Source organism: Echinops telfairi, unplaced genomic scaffold (assembly GCF_000313985.2).
Source record: "Echinops telfairi isolate 266 unplaced genomic scaffold, ASM31398v2 ScPeMD7_44;HRSCAF=162, whole genome shotgun sequence".
In the NCBI taxonomy this organism is placed as follows: domain Eukaryota; kingdom Metazoa; phylum Chordata; class Mammalia; order Afrosoricida; family Tenrecidae; genus Echinops; species Echinops telfairi.
In genome coordinates this window covers 333,563-346,719 of record NW_022103942.1, presented here as the reverse complement: position 1 = coordinate 346,719, position 13,157 = coordinate 333,563, and the positions used below count along the sequence as shown (strand labels likewise).

The 13,157-nt window shown below is 39.3% G+C and overlaps 1 pseudogene; it reads right to left on the bottom strand.

The window, feature by feature from the left end:
* Nucleotides 1-4,861: 4,861 nt before the first annotated feature.
* On the bottom strand, nucleotides 4,862-6,287 carry LOC101648238 (annotated as a pseudogene).
* Nucleotides 6,288-13,157: the final 6,870 nt, after the last annotated feature.

Below are 13,157 nucleotides of genomic sequence, written 5' to 3'. Positions count from 1 at the left end.
GTAGCAATCCTTGATCTTCATTCACAAGTGCTTCAGGGCCTCCTCAGTTTCAGAAGCAAAGTTGTGTCATCTGCATGCCTCAGGTTGCTGATACGCCTTCCTCCAATCATGATGCTTCATTATTCACATAGTCCAGCTTCTCTGATGCTTTGTTCAGCATACAGATTGAATAAGTATGGTGAGAAAATACAACCCTGACACACAGCTTTACCAATGTAAAACCATGCAGCATGCTCTTGTTCAGTTCACAAACTGTCTCTTGATCCATGTACAGGTTTTGCATGAGCAAAATGTAGTGTTCTACGTTTCCTAATCTTCTCAAGGCTAGCCATAGTTTGTCACTGAGGTCATTATAGTTGAATGTGTTACTAAAGTCGATAAAACACAAGTAAACACCTTTCTGGTATTGTCTGATTCCAGCCAAGATCCACCTGACATCAGCAATGGTAATGTGCCTTGTTCCACATTCTCTTCTGAATCCTACCTGAACTTCTGGCAGCTCCCTGTCACTGCACTGCTGGAACAGTTGTTGGATGATCGTCAACAAAATTTTATTTGCATGTGACATTGATAGTGTTCTATAATATGAGCATTCTCTTGGGGCACCTTTCTTTGGAGTGGGCACAAATATGGCTGTCTTCAGGTCAGTTGGCCAAGCAGCTGTCTTCCACATTTCCTGGTGTAGCTCAGTGAGCCCTTCCACTGCTTCCTCAGCTGGTTGAAACATTCCCATTGGGGTGGTAGTTAGATGATTTTATAGCCACTTGAATTTTTATGAATGTCTAGAGGTTGAGTTCAATCTGTTAATCAGGCCCCAGCCTGATTATGTCTCATTGGGAGTGTGGCCTTCTTATAAGAAGAAACTAGGAACTTCCCCGTCCATGCTCCTCCACCTTTTTGCCGGCTGGACCTTCCTTCCTGCCTCCAGGGGAGGCCCCGTGGGGGCTGCCTGACCCTGTCAGCTGTTGGTGCCATCATGTTTCCACTGACGGTTCCACTTCATTTTTTACAACTTCCAATTTTCTTGGATTTATACTTTGTACACTCCAAGTTCTGATTATTAATGGATGCTTCCAGCTGTTTCTTATTTTGACTCATGCCCCTTCAGTAAATAAAGGCCCCAAAGGCTTTGCTTCCATAGATTTTACTCCATCCATGTCATTATGGTCCACTCTAATTTGAGATGGCAGCTCTTCCTCAGTCAAATTTTGAGAGATCTCTGAACCGAGGGGCTCATCTTCTGGCACTCTCTCTCACAATGTTCTGATTCTTTTCATAAGGTTGACAGAGTCTGCAACGCTTCGATTCTGTCCATAATGATTTCATTTCTTGGGTGGCCAATTCTTCAAAAGTCTTCTTAGTCTGGAAGCCCCACCCAAACCTGTTCCCTTTGGGTGACCCTGCCAGCAACATTCAAGCCACCACTGTACAACAGACTGACAGACATGTGGTCAGTAGAGGACTTAGGGATCTTCAAAGTCAACTTCTTGTTTGGGGTAGGGGTACAATTGCACATCTAATGGGGATAACCAGGAAAAGACCCAGTAATACTGAGGGTGAAAATGGGAGTGGGCATTCCACATACCACTGTCTAAATTGAACCACTAGTGAAAATAAGTGTGTTTCGCTTAGCATAGGGAGGATATTTATAAGCAATAGAATTAGCCTTTCCTGGTACTATTCTGTCTCCTCAAATGGACCAAATCCCTCACTACCTAAAAGCCTCCATTGCATTTTGTAGACACCTCTGGTACAGTGTTTAACCTGCAGAACTGTGAAAAGTTGAATACATATTGGGTGTTTTGCATCTACAGCCAGTGTACCTGTGGTATTCTTATCTTTATCTCTAAGATATTTTCGAGCCTAGTACATAATAAGGCTACTAAGTATCCAAGAAATGCTGAATAACAATATTTTTTTAGATGTCCTAGTCAGAGCAATAAGGCCAGGAATGAAACTAAAGGCATCCAAAGTGGTAAGGAAGAAATTAATTTATCCCTGTTTGCAGGTTATATAATCCTACACACAGAAAATCACAGAGATTCAACAAGAAAAATACTGGCAATAATATAAGGATTCACAAAGTGGCAAGGTACAAGATCAACATACAAAAATCAGCCAGATTAATCTACACTAAGAAAGAGAACTCTTAAAAGGAAATCAGGAAAACAATATAATTTACAATACATATCCCAAAGATGAAATACTTAGAAATAAACCTAACCAGAGACACAAAGGACTTATACAAAGAAAACTACAAAACACTACTACAAGAAACCAAGAGATCTACATAAACAGAAGAATAATCCATTCTCATGGATAAGAAAACATAATATTATGAAAATGTCAATAATGTAATACACCTCCAGATTCCATCATTGTTCATTAAAGAAATGGGAAAACTTAGCATCAACAGAGATCCCAGAGAAGAAAAACATTCCTGAGGAAGAGCGCAGTCTGAGGCCTCACACTTCTGGATATCAAAAACTACAGTACAGTCATAGTCGTCAAAGCAGCCTGCCACTGGCACAATGACAACCACCAGCCAATAGAACAGAACTGAGAATTCAGACATAAGCCCATCCACTTATAGATAGCTGATCTTTCATAAAAGGACAAAGTCCATTAACTGTGAAAGAGAATGTCTCTTTGGCAAATCTCGCTATCAATTTGAAGAAAAATGAAACAGGATCAATTCTTCAGATACAAAGTCTACTCTGTACATATCCTTCACATAGTTTATACACTATGATATGTCAAGATAGTTCAAAGACCTAAATGTCAAACCCACAACTATAAAAGTATTGAAGAAAAATTGGAGCAAATGTATGGGCTCTAAATGTATTGCATACATCGAACATGACTGAAAATACAGAAACAGAGGACTAGGTAGATGCCTGCGATTTCCTAAAAATCAAATACTTAGGCACATAAAAAGATCATTCCATAAGAATAAAAAGAGAATCTCCAGATAGAGAAAGATTTTTTTGGTAGTGACATATCTGATAAGGGACTTATCTCTGAAATGTATAGGAGCTTTCGATACATCAGCAGCAAAAACAAGACACTTCAATTATGGACAGAGGATATTTCTTTCTTTTTTAAAAATCACTCTTCTTTTTCGTTAAAATAGGCTTCTGTGCAATCTATACTCCCAGACGTAAAGGGGACCCTTGGCTTCAAACAAACAAAAGCTATGCGATGGAAAACTGCCACATAGCAAAGTAAATATCTTTATAACACCAAGACCTTCAAATTATACCTAAGCAAGAAAACCAAAAATAAATTAACCCTATTTATTTGCTTACAAAAATAATTATCAAGTAATATTTTATAACAAAGCTACCTTGGTGAATTGACTCCGACATAGCTTCAACTGTGGACCCCATTGAATTCTGACTTGGGATAGGAACTTTTGGAGTGAATTGCCATCAAATTAAGGGCTATTATCAAAAAGCCAGTAGAAAAGATCAAAATCAACTGCCATGTATAAAAAGGTCAACTAAGGCCTCTCAAATGTTGGGTCCATTAGCATTTTTCTTGTCACTCAGCTCTGTCAGCTCCTTTCCCCAAACTTAAGATGAAATATTCTGAAGTGAAAAGTAGATTTGAATATTAGCAACAAATGAAATTATACATAAAAATTGTTATGTGAGGAAATGTGTTTTTAACAGATTATACATTCAAAGGGAGAATTTCCTGTCTTTGCTGATTATATTTGATATAAATAAATACATTTAAGCTTCCTTAAAACTCTTGTTCCTTTATTTCATAATGATCACAAAATAAGAAAACTTTAGGTTTCAATAGAAATGAAAAGCACACTGTATTTGATGGCCTTTTCAAAACTTATATACTGGATATTTGACACGTTGTGAAAACATAAAGCATACTTATAAGACCAGAGATTTTCACCCCTTTTGACTGAATGTTTTAAGAAAAATCTTAGAGGTCTTTGTTTTTAATTATAATTTACTTTATGCTGTTAGTATTTAAGAACAAGCATTTAACAGTTCCATTAGTAGAATAAGCTACTTAAAATCATCAAAGATCAACCAAAGAAGAGAAAAATCTCATTTTCACTGTTCAATTAGAACCAAAACTTTTATTTCAAAGGAGTAGTTTAACCTGCTAATTATATCTTTTAAAAGATCTTCTTAATTAGAAAATAGTATTCCTTCTCTTCCATTCCAGAATTATTTCATACACTTAAGACATTTATGGAAAATTGTTAGCCAAGTTACTCTTGTAAATTAGCTAAAGTTAAATCAGTTCTTTATGATGATTATAAAACATTCTTAAAGCCTTTGCTTTATTTGACAAAAAAGTCAATGAGAAAGTGGCAGGCAGTCACATAAACCAAACTTTTAAAAGCCATTTGTAAATTCTAATACCAAGCAGGAAGGATACTTAGTATTAGAATTTTCCATTCACAAAGTCATGGCATACATTTGGATTTTTAAAGTGGAATAATTCTATAAATTCTGATTCACTGGAAATATGCAAGATTACCAGAATATCATCTAGAACTAGCCAAGAGTACTACTGGAAGCCTTTTTTATATTTAGCAGTTACTGAAAATCCTTCATCTGTTCACTAATTGTAAATGGCTTAATTTCTACTTTTTAATTCTGTCTTGGAATAAAGTCAATTATCATTTATTTATTCATTTACTTGTTATCACTTAAAAATGTAATTGCCCAGTATATTGTACATAAAACATATGTCTATGTCTCTCTCTCTATATATACACACACACACACACATATTAATTAGATTGCTTTTTCTGCTATTCAGTCCATTCATCTAGTAGGCCAGTCTCAGGGACAAGCATGTAAGAAGCTCACATGCTAGAAGCTCTTCAGCTTTCCCTCAGGCGCAGGTCGCTATTGATCACCAGCACTGACAAAGATGTACTTTTTGATGTATCATCTTTTCTGTGGTTCAAAAATGATTCTAGAGTTATCTGACGGATTTCTCTCAAGCCTTTTTTTCTTCGTTCAAGTTGAAATATTAGTTCCTGTTCCCTGCAACCCTGGTACTCATCAATTTCAATGGCTTTCCTCATATTGCTGCCATTCCAGTTATATGGCCAACATGTGCTTGAAATTTCTTGGATGGCTGCTCTTTTACTTTCATTATTATACATGGATCATTTTTTTTTTGCTTGACATTAGCAGTCTAAACATCTTTTCTCAATACTTTCTCATTTCAAAGCAGACTGATGTTCTTCCAGCTATGTACACAATTCTTTGTTTTCCTGTTGCAATTTGTCTGTTTTCTTGGTGGATTCTCATAACTAATGTGGACTGTGGCTGATGTCTTGTGACTTCATTAAGGTCTTGAATTTCTTCCTGGTACTGTTTCATTGCTCTACTTACTTGTTGAGAGCTGTAGTTTGCTCCATAAGAGATTCTGCTGCATCGTCATGATCTCTCAGTCTTGTGACAAGAGCTTTAGCATCAGCAAGTGCCTTTTCAATTGTGCAACTAATTTCTATAGGACCACCTTGGTTTTAACAGAACAACTCCAGTAAAGTGAACCTCTAACTATTAGAGTCTAATAGTTCTAGGACCCAACTTCAGTCTCAATCCCTAGCAGCTGTCAGCAATGATAGTTCAGAATTCAATGCCTTTGTCAATGGAGACCTACAGGGAAGAGATTTCCAGCACCTATTCAACTTCTTCAGCAAAAGACGCAGAATTGGAGAGAGTTAGCAGAGGGGCAGTAACACAGGGACCCAAGCCAAACCCCATTATCCACCTGAGAATGTATTTCTACATATGTATTTGTTTGTGTTGAAAACACACCACCAACAAAAAAGACAGGCAATTCAATGTTTGGCAGTGGATATTTCTACATATGTATTTGTAGGTGTTCCAATTATACCCAAAGACATTATAGAATATACTAGGGGGAATTTTTGAAAGCTTCTTGATCATAAATAATTACTTTCAGAAAATGAATCATTAGGCTTGAAGTCTTAGGACAACATTGGGGGCAGGCCTGGCGGGGGGTGGCGGTGGGGTGCATTTAGGTCTATTGGCATAACATAACCTACAAAGACAGTATTCTGCATCCTACTTTGAGTAGCAACTAGGGTCTTAAATGTTTGTGAGTGGTCATGGAAGATGTTAACTATTCATCTCTCCTCTGTCACAGCAAAGAAGAATGAAGAAGATCAAAGACTCAAGAAAATGAGCAGAACTAGATGATGTCTGGTTACCACTATCAACTGCTCTGATCAGCATCACAATAGAAGATTCTGGACAGAGGGAGAGAAACATGTTGAACAAAATTCAAAAATCATAAGAAGATCAGATTTATTTGTCTTATAGAGACAGGTGGAACCTCTGAGAATGAAACACTTAGTATCCTTAGATCCCATCCCTGAGAATTTGAATATATCTCTTATATGCACCTTCCAGGTCCATAAAGTGAATAATAACATCAGGGAGGAATGTAATGATCTGTACAATTAGCCATACATGACCCAAAGGGCAGCATTTGTAAACAAACAAACAACAAACAAAACAACCAAATCTTAGAAAGTGGAAAGGGCTAGGAACAGAACTGGGGCTACAGCTTAGGGAGTGGGGCACCTCAGATTAGCACACATAGGAAAAAGACAAAATGATGGAGAGGGAGAAGAGGACATCCTGGCCCACCACCTGGCCCTGAGGATGATGTTCCTGCTCAGATGAGACAACACATGGGGATGACCGTATGGCTGGCCCCACCACGGGACACGGCATCCCTCACTGAACCAAGATGCTGCGGGGGACAGCACTGGAGACACAGTGGGGGAATAGTGCACAGTCCGGCCCCATCACCCTGGGGTGAGGCACTGAGGGCATGCAGCAGAGCACAAGGGGGAGCAGAGTGATGAAAACCCTGGGGAATAAAAAAAATAGACTTGAGAGAAAGTGTGGCACCCCATCAGACTCAACTGGAAAACACTTTTAAAGGCCAACAAACAGTCCTTGAACTATTTATAGGCTTTTTTTGTCAGTGGCTTTCTTTTTGTTATTATTGTTTTGTTCTTGCTTTCTGCTATTTTTGTTATTGTTTTGACTTCCTTTGTTTTTTTATTTGGTTTTGCCCGTTTTTTGCACTTATTAATGTATCTGCATGTCTATCTAGATAAGATAGACGGGATAAACAATTCAGAGATGAAAAGAACGGGACCAATGGTTCCGGGGGTATACGGGAGATGGGGAGGTGGGAGAAAGGAAATGGGGGAGGGCACCAACCCAGGGACAAGTGAACAACAAGTGAACTAAAATCAATGGAAGGAAGGTCATAGGATGCCTCGTGGGACTCAATCAAGGGCAATATAGCAGCGAGGAATTACTAAATTTGAATGAAGGCCGAACATGATGGTGAGACAGGAGGGAAGTAAAAAGGAAATAGAGGAAAGAACCAGGAGGCAAAGGACATTTATAGAGGCCTAAATATAGGCATGTACATACGTAAGTATATATGAGAGAGAGAGAGAGAGAGAGAGGAATAGAACTATGTACTCATATCTATATGTTAAGAATTAAGGTTGCAAATGGACCTTGGGCCTCAACTCAAGTACTCCCTTAACACAAGAATACTTTGTTCTAACAATCTGGCATTCTGTGATGCTCAACTTCCTGACACAATTGCTGAAGATAAAATGGGTGCATAAGCAAATGTGGTGAAGAAGTTGATGGTGCCCAGCTATCAAAAGATATAGCATCTGGGGTCTTAAAGGCTTGAAGATAAACAAGCGGCCATCTAGCAAAAAAGCCCACATGGAAGAAGCACACCAGCCTGTGTGATCATGAGGTGTCGAAGGGATCAGGGATCAGGCATCTAAGACCCAGAATAAAACCATACCCAATGTGAATGGGGCAGGGGGCATGGAGTAGAGACCCAAGGTGCATGTGTAGACAATTGGACATCCCCTCACAGAGGGGTCACAAGGAAGAGATGATACAGTCAGGGTGCAGTATAGCACTGATGAAACACACAACTCTCCTCTAGCTCTTTGATACTTCCTTCCTATCATGACCTCAATTCTACCTTACAAATCCCATTAGACCAGAGCATGCACACTTCTACAGATAAGAGCCTGCAACACGGGGAATCTGGGATAGATAAACCCCTCAGGGCCAACAATGAGCGTAGAGATACCAGGTGGATTAGGGGAGCATGGGGGGAGAAAGGAGGAATTGATCACAAGGATCAAACTAGAACCCCCTCCCAGGGGGACAAATAATGGAAAAGTGGGTGAGGGGTGACAGAGGATGATGTAAGAGATGGAAAAAATAATCTATAACTTATCAAGGGTTTGTGAGGGAGGGCAGACAGGGTAGGGAGGGGGAAGAAATGGGGAGCTGATATCAGGGGCTCAAGTGGGAAGATAATTCTTTGAAAATGATAATGGTGGCATATGTGCAAATGTACTTGACACATTGGAAGAATGTATGGATTGTGAGAATAGATGTAAGAGGCCCCAATAAAAATATTAAAAAAATATTTAAAAAGAAAAAGAAACTGGAATCCTAGGGAACAAATGGGAAGACTTTTACATTGAGCAGATTGAAATTGGTGTCATGAAACAAGATGCATATAAATTTTTGCATAGAAAGCTAATTTATGTAAACTTTCACCCAAAGCCCAATAAATAAATAAATAAATACATAAATAATAAAATAAATAAATAAACACCTCTCAAAAGACTGTAATATTGAACCTTCCCTGGGGATCTATAAGAATCATCTGATTGCTCACATGTAGATTTGCTTCAGTGTATATGCGGTGGAAATGAAAATAGAAATTGTCAGCAGAGGTGTCTACTGGATTTATTCTGCAAACAACAGCTCTGGAACCAATAATTCTACCATCTACAAGCACTCACTTAGCAAAATCATCTATTCAGAAGCCAACGACATCTACTATCTGTCTCAGGAAAGAAACAGAAAGGCATCTACCATAACTTTCTGTGTTAAGTAGACTAGAGAAACTAATCCAGGGAGTGTCAGATTTGTATAAGAAAGCGTTTTATATAAAAAATAATTGTACATTAAGAAAACATCCGAGCCCAGTCCAGATCAAGTCCGATATTAGTCCATATGTCCAATACCAATCTATAAAATCTTCTTCAGACTCATGAAACACACGCAATGATGCCGACTGCAGGAAGATCACAGGATAGTGGGTGGGAAGTCTTGTGGATCCAGTGGTGTTGTAAGCATCTCAGCGTGGCAGGGGTCTCCGGGTGGCTTCTCCAGCTGTGAGGCTCTGGCTGCCTACAGCCTGTCTTCATGTGTCTTGTCAGCTGCAATGTCTCCCAGGAAATGAGCAGAGAGAGAGTCTCCTGCCTCCGAGGAGGAGTATAGCAGTTCTCAGAATCCTCAGGCCATGCCCACATAGGCCTCATTGGCTATCAACTGATTGACAGGCTAGACTTCACTCTTAATCATCTCAAATTGACAAATAATACCACACTTTCCATAATATGGCACTGCAAAAACTCAACTTTAGGCAAACTGAATGAGTCCTCTAGCAAAGAACCTTCCCTCTGTCTGTTCTGCCTGCAAGTAAGCCTATATATCCTAGTTACACCAACTACTGCAAGTGGTGTATGCATTAATGACTTAAAAACCTCTCTGTTCTAAGATGCACTATCATAATTGAAGATAGCGTTAGCTTGGACTTCACACCCATTGCACACTTCATAAGAGCTCTCTATGAGGGGACCTTGTCGTCTATGAAGTAAGGCACATCCCCCAAAGACAAGTGACTAAAGTGATGTTGTCCTCCAACTTATAATTTAATGTAAGGAAATACAGTGTTGGAGAATATGCTGGAAGGCAGGAGAGCTGGTTTAACCACACCTCTGCCTCTAATGAGCTCTTATAGCTTTGGGTAAATCTTCCCTGCTTTCAGAGTATATTGAATATGACAGAATGACTTTCTTTCTCCAGCAAACTGGTTAATCTGATTTACGTAACAGATGGAGGTACTACCTAGGGGCCACCTAAAAGGTGGGAAAATGTTAATATTCTATGGATGTTTATTCTTGGGTTTGGAGATTGGCAGTTAAGATTTCAGAGTAATTGAAAACACCAACACAATTTCCATTACATGGCAGAAACATTTCTTGAAATGTCATAAGAACTGAATTTTTCATTATTTAAGTGATATTTTTAAAATGTGTTTTTAAATCCATAATCATGTTCTCATTAAACTGTAAGGTGATAAATCTGTGTCAGAGATTTCTTAAAATGGGGCTCACTTATACTTTCACCTTTCACTCACCCTGAGTGGTTTTACACAGTTAAAGCATGTGGCTGAAAAGAGATGAGAATGGAGTAAAAATTATAAGAAGAGAATTTGAGTTGTTTAGGGAGGATATTACTAGGAAATAACCACTAATATAGCTTTATGTTTGAGTTAAAAGTACAGATCATTCATATGACATTTCTACTGATGGAATAATCTCTCAGGTTTGCACCCTAAATTACTAATCCAACCGCTGTTGTTATTGTTAACTGCTGTATAGTCAGTTTTGACTTATAGTGACCCCTGTTGATAATACAATCTTGCTTGCTGAAAGTGAGAACTTGAAGCACTTACTGATGAAGATCAAGGATCACAGCCTTCGATGTGGATTACAACTTAATATAAAGAAAACAAAAATCCTCACAACTGTACCAATATCATGATAAATGGAGAAAAGATCGAAATTCTCAAGGATTTCATCTTGTTTGTATTCACAATCAATGCTCATGGAAGCAGCAGTCAAGAGATCAAACAACACTTTGTATTATGTAAATCTGCTACACAAGAGCTCTTTAAATGTTGAAAAGTCAGGATGGGACTTTGAGGACTAACCAAGTCCTGAACCAGGCCATGATATTTTCAATCAACTCATGTACGTGTGAGAGTTGAACATTGAATAAATAAGACTGATGAATTCAATGCTGGTGAAGAATATTGAAAATACTATAGACCACCAAAAAAACCGACTAATCTGTCTCTTGGAAGAAGTACAGCTCCTTAGAGGCAAAGATGGCAAGACTTTGTCTCATGCATTTTGAATATGTTATTAGAAAGATGAGACCCTGGAAAAGGACATCCTGGTTAGAAAGCTAGAGGGGCTCTGAAACAGAGGAAGACTCTCCACAAGATGAATGGACACAGTGGCTGTAACAATGTGCTTAAACAAAACAATAATTGTGAGGATGCCACAGGACCTGGTAGGGTTCTGTTCTGTTGTACATAGGGGCACTATGAGTCAGAACCAACTTGACGGCACCTGACAACAACATATTCAAGAGCAAGTTTCAGAGTCCCTGAAGCTCATTTTGGATTTTTCTTTCTTTCTTCTCTTTAATGAACTTTTGCCTTATTCATGTGTGATTCCCTTGATATCATGCGACAACTTGTCTGGTCTTCAGTGATTAGTGTTCCATGAGTCAGTTTGTTCTTGAGATGATCACCAAATTCTGGTGGGATAAACTCAAGTGGGATAAACGTTGGCTCTAGTGGGCTTATTTTAATTTTCTTCAGCTTCAATTTGAACTTGCAGACCCATCTTGAATAGCCATTAATTTTAAAATTATTAAATACTTTTATTGGGGCTCTTACATCGCTTATCACAATCCATACATTGTACAATTGTGTCAAGCACATTTGTACATATGTTGCCATCATCATTTTCAAAGCATTTTCTTTCTACTTGAGCACTTGGCATCAGCTCCTTGTTTCCCCCCTCCCCCTCCTTTGTGAACCCTTGGTAAGTTATAGATTGTTATTTTCATACCTTACATAGTCTTCTGTCATCCTTCACCCACTTTTCTGTTGTTTGTTCCCCTGGGAGGGGGCTATATGTTGATCCTTGTGATAGATTCCCCTTTCGTCTCCCAGCTTCCCCTTATCCTCCTGGTATCTGTATTCTCATGGTTGGCCCTGAGGGCTTATCTATCCTGGATCCCCTGTGTTGCAGGCTCTTATCTGTAGGAGTGTGCATGTTCTGGTCTAATCCTATTTGTAAGGTCATGATAGTGGGTGGGGGGAAAGGGAGCATTAAAGAACTAGAGAAAAGTTGAGTATTTCATCGGTGTTATACTGCATAATGACCGAATAACCACTAATTGTTATTTGGCCACTCTATTAATAGCATCTAGTTCCCAAACCACAAGATGTCTGTGTGGGAAACCAAATAACCCACCATTTCTCCCCACAAACCGCCCATAGGAAAGGTGATGAACCTCTCATAGGGCTACAGTGGGGCCACCTGGTGTCACATATTTTCAGTTCAGCATGATGGGGACCCTATTTATTACAAAATAGAAATGTGTTATGAAACCCCTTTTCAGGAGAAGATCTCAAAGTTTTTCTTCAGAAGCATCTCTAGGTGTGTTCGAACTGACAACCTTTAGGTTTGCATAGTTCATCACTTAACTGAAATGTGAGGAAGGGAAAGTGACAGCATGGGTAGAATCCTCTATGAATGCAGCTTGAAGGAAGGAATTGCATTTTACCCAAATCTATCCTTTTGAATAGGCCAGTTTCTATATTTGTCCTTTGCATATCTGTCTGCCCTTAGATATCCCTGACAGCTTCTGCTAGCCCAAGGGCATTGGATTCTCTTCCAGATCCTGTAGAACTGAGTATGACTTTTCAGCGATGGCAGTTTGGAAAGCTCTCTGCTGTGCATAAATACTGCATCTGGGGTCTTAAAGGCTTGAAGACAAACAGGCGGCCATCTAGCTAAGAAACAACAACAACAAAAAAAAACGAGGAAGAAGCAAACCAGCCCACCCCGACTCAAATGCTGAAGACAAAGCGAGTACATAAGCAAATGCGGTGAAGAAAGCTGATGGTGCCGATCTGTCAAATTACATAGAATCTGGGGTCCCACAGGCTGGAAGATAAACAAGGGGCCATCTACCTGAGAAACAACAAAGCCCACATGGAAGAAGCACACCAGACTGTAAGATGACAAGGCGGTGAAGGGATCAGGGATCAGGCATCAAAGACAAAAAACCAAACAAACCCATAACATTGTGAATGAGGGGGAGTGCAGAGTGGGGACCCAGGGCCCATGTGGGGGAAATTGGACATCTCCTTGCAGAAGAGCTGCGTGGAGGAGAGGAGCCAATCAGAGTGCAGTGTAG